This window comes from Bombus affinis, chromosome 18, assembly GCF_024516045.1.
Source record: "Bombus affinis isolate iyBomAffi1 chromosome 18, iyBomAffi1.2, whole genome shotgun sequence".
Taxonomy (NCBI): domain Eukaryota; kingdom Metazoa; phylum Arthropoda; class Insecta; order Hymenoptera; family Apidae; genus Bombus; species Bombus affinis.
Genome location: NC_066361.1, coordinates 3,731,525 through 3,746,155, shown reverse-complemented (window position 1 = coordinate 3,746,155; position 14,631 = coordinate 3,731,525). Strand labels below are relative to the sequence as shown.

The following is a 14,631-nucleotide window of genomic DNA, read 5'->3' as shown; positions in this document are numbered from 1 at the left end:
TCGAACTCTGATAGATATTGTGTGCGATGTAGTATCGTAAAAAGAGCCTGATTAGAGATCGATCAAAACACTATGTGACTCCGCATAGTTCTTGCGGAGCGTTGGCACGATGAGATTAAAGAGAGGAAAAAATAACGCTAATGGAGGGCTCGATTTGGGTTCAAAGAGTGTTGACCGAGAGGTCAGAGTGCGTGAATCGAGAAATGAGAGTGAGTCGAGAGTTCAGAGTTAGTAGAGAAGTCGAAGAGTAGAGTTGTTAGCGTTATGGAGTTGCGTGAGTTGCTAGCGTTGCTGAGAAATTGAGTTGTTAGCGTTGTGGAGTTGCTAGCGTTGCTGAGAGATTTAATTGTTAGCGTTGTGGAGTTGCTAGCGTTGCTGAGAGATTTAATTGTTAGCGTTGTGGGGTTGCTAGCGTTGCTGGGAAATTTAGTTGTTAGCGTTGTGGAGTTGCGCGAGTTTCTAGCGTTGCTGAGAGAATTAGTCGTTAGCGTTGTGGAGTTGCTAGCGTTGCTGGGAGATTGAGTTGTTAGCGTTGTGGAGTTGCGAGAGTGGTTGAAGTAAAATAAGATTGTTGCGTTTAACTCAAGTTAAACAACCATCGTTTTCTGTCTAATTAATATCTGTCTAGTTTATTTATTGTAAATAAATTATAAATAGCACGTGGAAAAATTTATACCTAAATTTCCCCGATACTACAGTGACGCGTATCGCGTTATCTTCTTTCCAACGATCCGTATGTTAGGAATAGAATGAAACGTAGATGTAAATAAAGGAAGGAATCAAAGGTATTTTCCATCATAGTTTCCCGCGTGTACAAACGCAGAAAATCATAATGCAGCTATAGGTAATCGGAGCGCGTAAATCACAGTTGACAAGAAGATTATAGCGAAGTGTTGTGCGTTCGCGATAGAACGACTAGTCGTGTTTTAGAAAACGAGCAGCGAAACACCGTGCACCCTTTGACATGAAACTTAAAAGCGACGAAACCAGAGGAAAGCAAGCGGTCGTCAAAGTGAATGCCAGTTGTGCGAGATCTCGCCAAAGGGTGATTAATGTACGCGGAAGAGACAGAAGAAGAAAAAGAAGAAGAAGAAGAAGAAGATGAGCACGCGAGCAGAAGGTGGATGAAGAAGAAAAAACGAGGAATAAGAAGTGAAAGACGATGAGTGGAGGATTCGGCCGTTGTCTGCCGGAACGCAATACCGTCCCACAAAATATTCCTCTTAATCCGATCATAAATTCGGTGCTCCGAATTTTGCCGATGAACCAGCCGATTAAATATTAACTACGAAGCCGATTATGTAATTAAAAGGATATTCGTAGTAATTGGGAGGACGGACTAACGAGCTTTCTAAAATTTCCGAAGATAATTGCGCGTGCAGCGCGTGATTATCGGTGGTTCGCTAATTACGGGCTAACGCGCATCGTTTCTCTTTTCCAGCTATTACGCCCGAAGTCGCCACGGAACTCAGCGTGCAACTGACCGTCAGAACGATTCCACCAGGATCCTGCAACTTCCTTATCTGGCTTTTCGATTTTCCCTGCCTCGACTGCAACTCACCAGGCTGGCGATGTTAAACCCTCGCTATAATTCGACATTTTGCCTCCGATACGATGGGATGGTGGTTGCTTCGCTTAAAAAATTTCGCGGTTTCATGATTTTTATGATTATCGCAGGATAATATTGCGGTTTGAACGGGGAAGCTTCCTGGCCAAGGGATCCACGAGGCAGAGTGGCGATTTAAGCAGATTATTATGCTCGAAGTGGTTCTGCTTTTTTTAAATATTATTGTAAATGGTAACGGCACCTGGACGATTGCCTTCTCTTTGCAAAATGAATAAAAATGTCAACTATTTGACCAATAGGCTGGTCACATTTTTCAGAAACTCGTGGATTCTTCTCGAGAAACATTTTTAAATTGTTTTATTAAATGTAGCCTAATTCTCTATCTGGTACCTTTTTTCGTTTTTGGAAATATATTGAAATGTTTCAAGCTATACCTGAAGTATATTCTATAGGTTCTTTTGTTTTGTTATTTGATTTGTACTTTGCAATTTGTCCAGAAGAATATTCGGTAAATTTTTCTAGTTTGATTGCTGAATAACATGTGCATACCATCTTCCAGCTTGTCCATTTTATTTCTTCAGTCAGTGGGGTGTTTTCTCTTCAGTCTTCTTCTTATGAAACATTCTACAGGTTGCTAAATATTCTTAATTGAATGGAGAAGAAGAAGAATGGTAATTTTCTTTAGTTTTGAAATGGCAATTAGGAAGCTGCAGCCAAGGGCCCTTTTTAGACCAGCAATTTTATTGAGAATTTGTCTCACGTCACTCGTGCAAGTAAAATAGTATAAATAAACCTCAATAAATTTGATTTCTCATTCAACTTTTATGGTAAACAATGTAACAATCACCTACATATAATGGCACACAACTTTTGGTGTTTTCTCCTTAGTCTTCTTTTTATAAAACTTTCTACAGCTTGCTAAATATTCTTAATTGAATGGAGAAGAAGAAGAATGGCAGGAAGAAAATAACGTAACTTCAATTTTCTTTAGTTTTGAAATGGCAACTAGGAAGCTGCAGCCAAGGGCCCTTTTTAGAAACCTCCTAACACACTGTCGATCTGCAATTTTACTGAGAATTTGTCTCACATCACTCGTGCAAGTAAAACAGTATAAACAAACCTCAATAAATTTGATTTGTCATTCAACTTTTATGATAAACCTACGTATAATGGCACACAACAATTTTTGCAAATATATCTAGTTTCGCTGTGTTTTTCTTTGGAACAGTGTACTCTACACGCTGCAGTCGGATTTGTTTCTCTGCCAGTGACTATTTTTTCCAACACGTGGTGTCTTAATTGTCCGGAAAAGCTGAAGGTCACACCGTAATAATAAGAAGCTGTTTTAGAAATTCGAGAAGCATCAGACGCAACGCTGCGTTCTTTGGAATCCACGATTACCCAATTTCCATCTACTTGCAGTAGAAATTTGTTGTACCTTGTTTTACTTCCTGCTAAATGGGCGTAGTACATTTTATACGCATTGAACAGGGCGCAGCTTGTTGGGGAAAAATGGTAACTTTTTGGGCCATTTTAAAGTTAAAGGACGCCGATACGACGAAATTAACTCGTAACCGGTGAACAATGTGTTAAGTAACCGTACCAAGTAGAGTTAACAAAATGTAAACGCTGGAGAGCCCGTTCAGAGGAAGACATTTTAAGCTGTCAAAGAAAAAATACATCAAACAACGAATACGTATATCTGAAGGCAGTTTACGTATAATTAAGTAATTACATTTCACACGTGGAATATTTTCTACGCCAGAATTGAGTTATACTTTGACGGCCGCTCAAAACCATTTATGCAGTCATTAAGGCATCATTAATCTTGCTCTGGGTTATGCGCGACAACACAGTCATTGTTGAAACAGGTGCCACTTCCGAAGAGGCCAGGATCATTAGTCGAGTGAATGGAATCGGTTCTCCGCGGAATAAAGGAATCAACGGTAGAAATCACCACGAACAGGAGAATCGGACCGTGACGTTTACGGCGACGGCAATTTTACCGAAATTCTGCCACGGGACAAATTCTCCTGCGGTTTTGGCGAAGAAAAATTTCAAAGCAACCGAGTAGCTGAACAACAAAGTTGTACAATTCTTCTATCGATAGATACTTTAACCCTTTAACGGCTTAGCTTAACGCTTTGACTGGCGCGTGGGCCATATATGCAATCAGCTGTTAGCAAGGCGCCATGATGGTCCACCCGTGGCCACCAATAAGATAGAAGGCCCATTGGGGAAGGAGGTTATCTTACGTCGTCAATTTATTATTATTTTGCCATCGTATGCTTTGAATAATAAAAATACCGCCGTGGCGTCCTCGGGGAAACGTGTGATTTCGGCGTGGCAGTGAAAATGTTAAGGAAAACTCAAATTGTCAAATATAATACTATAAATGTTACGTCTCCGGTTCACTTCCCTATCAACATACAAAAAGATTTTTAACGTTCTGAGAACATCTTTACCCATAACATTACAGTGTGAAATGGCATATTAATGACGACTTTATAAAAATTTGTTAAGGATAAAAAATATGATCAAGTTGGGAGTAATGGAAAGAACGCAGCATAATTTGATGCCATTGATATTGCATTAATATTATTAATTTCCTATGAAAAATTGCAAATGTATTGTTTTATATTTAATACCAGAAACGGAGGAAATGTTCAAGATAAAGAGAATGTTACTTTCTGTATATATAAATCGGTGGATCATTCTATCAAAGTGTGAAAAAGTTAACCGTGTGAGTTCGAAAGATCGGTGTGTAGATTGTTTGGCCAGACCTAAACAAAGAAACACTGACCTGGCTCAATAAGTTTGAGGAACAGCTACGACCAATCCTCCATCTTTTCCACCTCTATCATGTGCTCTTTCGGATGATTCGATCGCCCAAACATAATAGAGCCGAGAGCATTGTTCGCGGATTTGGTTGAAATAAAAGGAACGGCTGGCCGACGAAGAAGAAACACCGAAAATATTCGGTCGAGGAACGTAAACGGCTGCCATTTATCAGCCAGACGACTCAATGTCTCACGAACGTCTCGGGTTTCTTCCATCGCGCTTGGCCTGAAGACTTCACAGATGCACGATAAACCGAATCAAAAGGCGAATAAAACAGCGTGTGTTGTCAAACAGTCGTCGATGAATGAAATCTATCATTTGCAATATGAAACAATTACGAAACACACGTTTTATGACATGTTATAATAAAAGGAAGATATGTTTCTATTAGAATGTTTGGCAAAGGTGGATTTAAAATTGAAGATATTTGTTTAACAGAGCTTTTTATCGTTTGCAATATGAAACAATCACGAAACACACGTTTTAAGACATATTATAATAATAATAATGTTTCTATCAGAATGTTTGGGAAAGGTGGATTTAAAATTGAAGATATTTGTTTAACAGAGCTTTTTATCGTTTGCAATATGAAACAACCACAAAACATACATTTTAAGACACATTATAATAAGTAGATGTAATGTTTCTATTAGAATGTTTGGGGAAGGTGGATTTAAAATTGAAGATATTTCTTTAACAGAGCTATTTATTATTTGCAACACGAAACAATTACATTCCTATTAGAATGTTTGGATAAGGTGCAATTAAAATTGAAGATATTTGTTTAACAGAGGTAATTATCGTTTGCAATATGAAACAACCACAAAACACACGTTTTAAGACACATTATAATAAGTAGATATAATGTTTCTATCAGAATGTTTGGTAAAGGTGGATTTAAAATTGAAGATATTTGTTTAACAGAGCTTTTTATCATTTGCAATATGAAACAACCACAAAACATACATTTTAAGACACATTATAATAAGTAGATATAATGTTTCTATCAGAATGTTTGGTAAAGGTGGATTTAAAATTGAAGATATTTGTTTAACAGAGCTTTTTATCGTTTGCAATATGAAACAACCACAAAACATACATTTTAAGACACATTATAATAAGTAGATGTAATGTTTCTATTAGAATGTTTGGGGAAGGTGAATTTAAAATTGAAGATATTTGTTTAACAGAGCTAATTATTATTTGCAATACGAAACAATTTCATTTCTATTAGATGTTTGGAAAAGGTGCAATTAAAATTGAAGATATTTGTTTAACAGAGCTAATTATTATTTGCAATACAAAACAATTACATTTCTATTAGAATGTTTGGAAAAGGTGCAATTAAAATTGAAGATATTTGTTTAACAGAGGTAATTATAGTTTGCAATACGAAACAATTATGTTTCTATTAAAATGTTTGGCAAAGGTAGATTTAAAATTGAAGATATCTGTTTAACAAAGCTAATTATTCTTTGCAATACAAAACAATTACATTTCTATTAGAATGTTTGATAAAGGTGGATTTAAAAGTGAAGATATTTGTTTAACACAACTAATTATTGTTTGCAATACGAAACAACTACAAAACACACGTTTTAAGACACATTACAATAAGTAGATATAATGTTCCTATTAGAATGTTTGGCAAAAGTGTTTGGCAGAATGTTTAACACACACAGCTAATTATCGTTTGCAATACGAAACAATTATGTTTCTATTAGAATGTTTGGGGAAATTGTTTTTTAAATTAAAGATATTTGTCGGACAGAGCTAATCATCATTTGCAACATAATGTTAGAAAAACAGAAAATAGAACAGCCAAACGTTGATAATCGTGTCCTGTCTAGCCTGTTTATTAAACTTACATTGTGTTCTTTTTTAATGATAGTATGATTGAAACATTGCTATGGCAATTTCAAGAACGTTTCAACGCGGAAAAGATAAGAAGATTGCGATCGACAGCACTATGTTTGGCTTATTATAGTGATCTAGATATAACTAGATAGCCATTTAATAGCAACTTGTAATTAATAGTAATGTAAATTATAGCCTAGAAACGACAACACGTAATATGTAATTTCGCAGAATATACACGGCTGTTGTAATCGTATGTGATCTAAAGGTCAATGGGTAATGACGCAACGACTTAATAAATAAGATGGTTAATAAGTACCGACATTGACTACTCTAAGTTATTAAGCGTATATCATGATTGTATTATAATTTCGTTTTTATAACGTTTCGGTGATTTTCAAAGCCGACCTCCGCGCATTAATTTCCCTCACGGCAATGAATCACGTGTGCAAGAAATTATCATAAAAATCAAGACTCGAATACGTGAAAATTGTATCAAGTTTTAACAACATTTCCTTCGAATAAAAATATATGAAACTTAAATTGTCATTAGGACAGTTGGAATTTGTTGAATTTACGCAACTACAACTGGACGTAACACCTCGGGATAAATTAAGAAAATTGTGATAGTCGTTGATTATATAATTAAAGAAGGAAGAAAAAGCCATACACCTGCGTGAAAATTTATGCGTCGCGTACAAGTCACGCGTATCGTTTCACGTAATAAATTACACGCATACTTGATGCAACCATAACGAACCGAGCGAGGCTCATTTTCACACAATACACTATTTACTTCATTTCATCTAATAATTAACACCAGCCTAATAACTAATGCCACGATTTAGGCTTTAACAACCAGGCGAATTAATTTAAGCGAACGCTTTAAGCATCTCGCTCCCCATCATCTATCGTCGCTTCAATTTTCCTCTAGATATTCAATTTGCACGAGATCGAGCCAACCGATCTCGAAACTTCGCGCCACCCAATTCTCGCTTGGTGTATTCGCGCTAGAAATGAAATCGTCCGCGGTAAACATCGCTAACTGCGACGATATACACCGAATATAAAATATACGATAAAAAAAAAAAAATACCTGGTGGTTTATTGCACAAAATTACTTTGGAATTCGCCGAACACTAAAAATAAAGACATTGGGTTGTTGGAAAGTTTCTTTCGTTTCGTAAGGTGGTAAAAGACGAACAATTTTGTTTTGTATTGTTTTATCGAATTACGTCTGACTCATTTCGTTCTATTTCTCGTGTAAACTGATGTAAGACAAAACATCGTGTGTATATTATTTCCTCGTAGAACGAAAGAAACATTCGGACAACCTGACGTATCAAGTTACAGCACGTTCGTCGAGTTAAACACTTCGAATTGGAACGTTCGTGCGAAACGAAACTTTTCGACGTAAATTTTCCAATTCAAGTATTTACTGTGTAATTTCTAAATTTCAACGTTTAAAGAGAAACAGTGATCTCAAATCTCGTCATTTTGCCTGATACAATCCTTCGACCAGCAGAATATCTCCTTGCAACGAAACTCAAAGCTGTGGACTATACGTATTAGGTCGTGCGGAAAGCTTCTTTCGTTTCCTAAGGTGATAATAGACGAACGATTTTGTTTTGTATTATTTTATCTAATTAGGTGTGACCCATTTCGTTCTATTTCTATTACTATGTTCGTGCATAACTCAATAAACTGATATAAAAGAAAAAACATTGTGCGTGTATTATTTGTGATTCCACGTTTGTACGAAGGTGCGCTGTTGCAAGAAACACGTTTGCGGAAGAAAGATACGTTTCGGACAACCTAACACATGCGATCACGAAAGTATTCCAATATTTATCATAAAAATCTTTGATGTGTATATCGTACGTGCTACGTGTTTGTTTCGTATGTCTCACATACGTCACGCATATGTTCGTTAAAGCGTTGCAGTAGTTTCACTCATTTAGGAATATTCGTTGCAAGCACACGTAACAATATAATTATACTGCTATATGTAAATGGAATAGTAAAAGTTCATTTTTGATTTTGTATATTTGAAACTAGTTATTGACTTATTCATATGCGTTAGATTGTCCAAAAAGTTTCTTTCGTTTCATAAGGTGATAATAGACGAACAATTTCTGTTTTGTATTATTTTATTGAATTACGTGTGTATTTCTATTATTATGTTCGTGCATAATTCAATAAATTAATGTAAAAGAAGAAACATTGTGCGTCTATTATTTCCTCATTACTTTATAACAAAATAATTAATTTCTTAGTATAGTTATAAATAAATTACGCAGAATCAAAGAATTCCTTCCACGCTTAGAATATAATAAGTGAACAACAATTTCTATTTTATATTATTTTATCGAATTACGATGATCCATTTCGTTCTATTTCTATTACTATGTTCCTGCATAATTCAATAAACTAAGAAACATTGTGTGTCTATTATTTCCTTATAAAACGAAAGAAACATTTCGGACAACCCAATGTATCTACAAATAGCTAAATTCTTCTCCTGTCAACCGAACTATCTCTTGATCAAAATTTCCTATTGAAAATCGAAAGTTGAGGGAAATTAATTTTTACAAAGTGACATTTTATTATAATACTTGCAAAATGTAATATGAAACGTAATAATTTATTTCCAAGATAAATGAAACGATGCTCAAATAAAATCCCCAAGGATGTAAATACGGAAATAAAAATCCTTGAAGAAAGGAATTATCGTATCTAAGAAATTAGCTGATTAACTCGTGTTCCCCGGTTAAAATCTTAATATTCTACAGAAAGACCTTATTTCTGCATATTTCGATGCATCTTTACCATACTTGGAGAATGCACGGAGAAGACTCGGTACTCGACTTGACAAAGACTCGAATAGGTAGATGAGTACTTAACAATCCGATTCGGTTATTTATTCTCACGTTTTCCCGTCTTTCTTTCGTTTCACCGTTACGCGAAACGGATTTCACGAACCTTTCGAGAACGATTGTACGGTGCTAGCGAAATGGCGGAACTGTCTTCGCAGGTCTGTTTCCGGGCCAAAGAAAACCAGCATTGTTCCAGTACACACGTGTCGCGATGTGCTTTCCTTCGAAATTGGGGCAATTTATGGGCACCGAAAATTCCTCGCAATATTCGACCCACGACATGCCCAACATCTGGCTTTTTTCTTGCCGACATGGCCACAACTACGTAACGTCTTTGTGAACAGCAGTTTCGAATCTGCACGACGACAAAATGAGAATTTATGTCGGGCTATTGAAAACTTGACGACTTTTGCCCGTAAACATGTTGCAAACGTGCAAAACCGGATCGTAAACGTATTGTACTTATGCTGATTTAAGTATTTGCTTTGCGTGACCATCAAATTTACATCCAGAATACAGGGAGGTAAGAAATTTGTCGTTAAATGGTGTCCTTCTGAGGCTAGCCATCCATGTGTTATTTAGCAATTAAATTAGGAAAATTTAGCAAATGTCCAGCTGCACAAGTTATAAAGTACAAATGAAATAATAAAACAAAAAATTATAAAGATTTCGTAATAGACACAGTTGTCTTCTATAGGATAATATTATAAAATAAAGACATGGGAACTTTTCTGTACAAAAACGTATCTTCCATAGAATAAAATATGAAAGAGACTGTATCATGAAATGAACATTTGTATCAGACCCCGGTTCTTCGTATTTCTTTATACCAAATTTCTCTTCTCTACTTTAACTCACGCAAAATACCAAAGTTGTTGTTTAATTTAAAACTTATGTAAATCTAAGTCAGCGTACTAATCCGATAAGATGCAGTAAGCCCATCGAACTCACTTTGCCGTCGCTTCGTCCGGAAATCGGGTTCGAGGTCGGAATCGGGCCGAGTCGAAGAACTTAAAGAGAACAAAGACAGGAAAATCGCATGGCATGCAGAAAGTACTCACCGATCTCGCCGACAATGACTCGAACAGAACAGAAAGTCGAACCGCGTGACGACAGGCTGCTTCCTCGTCCGTCGTGAGACGCAAACTGACTGCTTGATCGCACCGAGGCCGTGTTTCTAAGATAATTCGCAAAAACTTTTGCTCCAGCGATTGCTGTAACACGATCAAACTATTCTTTAAACCGTGGACCACACAACGAACTGGCTGTGTCGCCACCGACAATAATATCTTGTAACGCGTTTCAGAGAAGAAGATCGTTTCAAGATCACGCGACGAAGAATATCGATGACGCTTTTATGAGTACGGAGAATTCATGTTTGGCGATTATTGGAAGATCGTGTATCGTGGAAAGCCACGGAATTTGAAAGAATCGTTCGCGATCGAGGAATTTTTTGATTTTCATAAAATTGCTCTGCACTTGATCAGGTTTATTGTAATTATGGAACTCTTCAGTTCTATACATGAAATTCTGAACTCTTCTCTTATTTGCAACTTCCCATAATTGAATAATAGGATAGTAAGTATTGTTTATTGTGTCATCAATTTAACAGGCAAAATAGAAGGTAAAATATACTGCTGAGAATAATGAGAAAAGCATTGGAAATATTTTTACAAGAATAATACAAGAAACGATATTCCACGTTTTCTCAGCTCATAATTGCACGTATTATTTGTTCCAGATATGCAACTTACGTGCTGAACCACGAATAAAATGATTATGAAGACGTTACTCTGACTTGCGCATAATACTTAACCTCTGTAGCGAATAGACTCGTCCGAAATATTTAAAAATCAAGTAGAAACGCGTGTTCCACGAAAATTACATTAATCGAGATATAGTAACTACGTTATGCAAAAGCTCGGAAATCTGATTGTTAGGAAATTTAAAGCAAGTGTTACCTCAGCCGATGCAACATGTCCGCCCTGCGCGCTACTTGCAGTATGTCGGTGGAAGGTGCCGTTTCGATCGGCGGGAAATCGTCCAGTCTGGTGTCATGGAATCGCCAAAAAGGGGGGTTCGATGTCGCGAATCGAGGAACATCCTCGCGAGATAAGGGATGAAACCGAAGGCACGGGAAACGTTGCGGTGAAGCATTGTAAAAAAATCGATCGGTCGCGTTGACGGTTCGGCCGCGAAGGTGGCAGCACCTCACCACGCGATCTCTCGTGGCGGCGGGGGCATGCATCGATGGCCGCGTTTTTGTTGTTTTTCCGTTCCTTTTTTTCTACTCCCTTTCCATCTCTTCCTCTTGCTCTTGCTTTCTCCGGCTTTCTCGCTCTCTTGCTTGTTCGTCCCTCTATTCTCTCGTAGTTGGCAGATTAGGCTAATGCGATGGACCAGATGAGATATGGGCCAGCGAATCGGAGTACAGTGCCGGCACGGCAGGGGCGTGACTGTACCCTGGAAACGGCCGTGCCCCGGGCCACAGTCACGACGTGAACTAAGTGCTGGGTGGAGCCCCGTCTAGGCACTACCTACTCGATGGAACCATCATCCTCTCCCTCGAATGTCACGGGGCAACCTAATGGCTGCCAGCCACCTCGAAAACGGCGCCAGTTTTCAAATGGTCTCGCGACCACTTCGTTACAAACTTCACCGGCTTCCCTCGTTTTGGCTAACTTCCCACTTGCTGCCGGCTATCCTTGCTTTTTCAGTTTAGTCACCAATCCATGATGTGGTACATGACGGTTTAAGTAGCGTGGTATGTAGCAATTCTTTGAAAGAATTTCGAAAAATTATAAATTGTCTTGGCAATGGTCTACCCACAGAGTAGCTTAATAAATTGTCATCCTACAAAAGACTGAACGTCTTAATCGGTAACCTGAGCATGATGATAAGGTGACAATGTTATGTATGGGGTGATATGTATAATAAAATTTCATGAAAAATGCAACAAAGGTTGCAGATTACGTCGAAATGAATCCATTTGTCAAATCCTGTACACGTGTCTTAAATGTAATGATCGGTATTTGATGAAAGCCAAGTTATATTGCTGCACAGGAACCACACCCTTCATGAATTTCCATTCCAGATTCATCAGCTTCGTGCTTTTAAAAATACATATATCTTGCATCTGTATCTGCTGCTTAATCGTTCTTCTATATTACAATGTTGATCCATTGACATCAACAATAATTTTCATTAGAATTTAAAATTTTACACTGCGTCGCCTGGAACAGTTGAAACATTCGTTATGCATTTGAAGATTTGTTATGAAATCTAAAAACTAAAGAGCAATTTCTAATTTGAAATTTCCAAGTATCATCTGAACTGGCATCATCCTCCAGCAAGTCTACCCTCGTTCCGCCTTTAAAAGAGAAAGCAAAGTCGTGCGAACGTTTCCAGCCACATAGGTAGCACGATTTATCCACATAATTTTTCCTTGAAAAACGAAAACAAAGTGGGCAAACGGTGCGAAAATGGAAGAATACCGAATGAGAAAAAAGAAGAGAGCAGCAGGAGAAAAAGAAAAAGCGTAGCTGGTACAAGCACTTTTCAGTCGATCGGGCTTCGCCGGGTATTTTTTCACGTCCGTTTGCCCGTTTCAATCCCCTGTTCGAGGCCGCTGCTCATCCATCTGCCTACCGATATTCGTCCGGGGCCATATCTCCCGGCCACTTTTCAATTTCGTCCGACGAATTTCCAGTCCCTCTCTCTTTGCCAGCAACTAGCACGCGTCTCTCAATCTACACGGCCAATTCTCCAGAGCATAAATCCGGCAAGTTTTTATTATTTAACGTTCTTTTCTTTTTATTCGAGGGTGGCCAGCAACCTGGTAGTACGTATCAAACGTTGACGCGAAGGAGAGAAAGGGGATGAAAGCTGGACGAAACGAAATTTCTAACCTGACCATCCGTGGACACTCTCTGCCCCCATGAGGATACTGCACACCAGCGTCATCTGGATATACAGGCTAATTGCGAGAATGTTTTGTTGGCCTGTCGCAACTCGAGACCATCTCCCCTTACAAGGTTTTGCATTTAGCCTTTCCGTATCGACGACACGTACAGCACGAAACTCCGCGGAACCAGCTGGGAACCTGCTACCCCCGACGACCCTGACTAACTTCGCTTTAACGCGCTAATAGACGGCACTGTAACACGGTGAAAGTTGCTTTCCCGCAGTCTCAGTCTTGGCTGACAACGCCAAGGAAACAGTAGATTGATCGCTATCACGAGAAAAGTTGGGCGAACAGGGTTCATTCTACAAAGTAGTTAGCATCTGATGGTCTAGTACTTCTATACATAGGAATTCATTTCTTGAAGAATTTAAATACCTTTGAATGTTTAGAACTATCACGTCAAAGTTTAAGTAGCTTTACTAAATATCATAGAGTTTTTATTAAGTCTTATTAAATGTAGAATTACTTGAAAACAGGATGAAGGACTAAAAGATCCAATTCAGATTATTTTTTACTAATCAACAAAGGATAGCTTTACTAAATATCATAGAGTTTTATTAAGTTTTATGAAATGTAGAATTACTTGAAAACAGGTGAAGGAATAAAAGATACAATTCAGATCACCTTCTACTTATCAACAAAGGATACCTTTACTAAATATCATAGAGTTTTTATTAAGTCTTATTAAATGTAGAATTACTTGAAAACAGGATGAAGGACTAAAAGATCCAATTCAGATCACCTTTTACTAATCAACAAAGGATAGCTTTACTAAATATATAGTTTTTATTAAATTTTATTAAATGTAGAATTATTTGAAAACAAGATACAATTCAGATCACCTTTTACTAATCAACAAAGGATAGCTTTACTAAAGCAGCTTTACTAAATATCATAGTGTTTTTATTAAGTTTTATTAAATGTAGAATTACTTGAAAACAGGATGAATGGCTAAAAGATCCAATTCAGATAACCTTAAACTAATCAACAAAGGATATTGCATTAAAGAGAGAGGATCGTGTAGAAAATGAAAGCTGATCGAATAAACATAGAAGAAGCGGAAGCTTTGTGCTCGTTGGAAATATAATTCTCGCGGCGTGCACCAGTCTGGTGGACGCGCGCGTCGATTGATTCGTTAATTAAGTCGTGGAAATACTTTTGCACGCATGCGACAGGACGTATTAATCGTCGAAAGCCGGAGGTCATATATTGTTTGTGACGCTTTAGACGCGAACATTGATTGCGAGAGAGACGCCGGCGTCGGTCGGCGGTTTGCAGAGGAGAGACGCTGCTCGGGGGAGCACCGCCGTGTCCCGGGGTAGGAAAGGAAGGAGAGGGAGCGGCGATATTATTGATTTATGTCCCGTTCTACGTTATGTATTCTAGCTCCTCCACACCGGTGCCGAATGATCCGAGGCAAGTGCCACCGTTTTCCTCACACTCAGCCTTCCACTTTGAATATTTCCACCTATCACACGCGCTTATCTCATTCCGCCAAGTACAACTTTTACTTTAACGATACTCCT

At 37.9% G+C, this 14,631-nt stretch overlaps 1 long non-coding RNA gene across 1 annotated transcript in view; it reads right to left on the bottom strand.

Moving 5' to 3' along the window:
* The window catches only part of LOC126926672 (uncharacterized), a 148,750-nt gene extending 135,095 nt beyond the window's left edge, over nucleotides 1–13,655 (bottom strand). The window contains exons 1-2 of the long non-coding RNA XR_007714757.1: nucleotides 11,103–13,655; nucleotides 10,203–10,355 (exon numbers count right to left, since the gene is read on the bottom strand). This is a non-coding gene — a long non-coding RNA (uncharacterized LOC126926672). The remainder of the gene's footprint in view (nucleotides 1–10,202; nucleotides 10,356–11,102) is intronic.
* Between the last annotated feature and the right edge of the window lie 976 nt (nucleotides 13,656–14,631).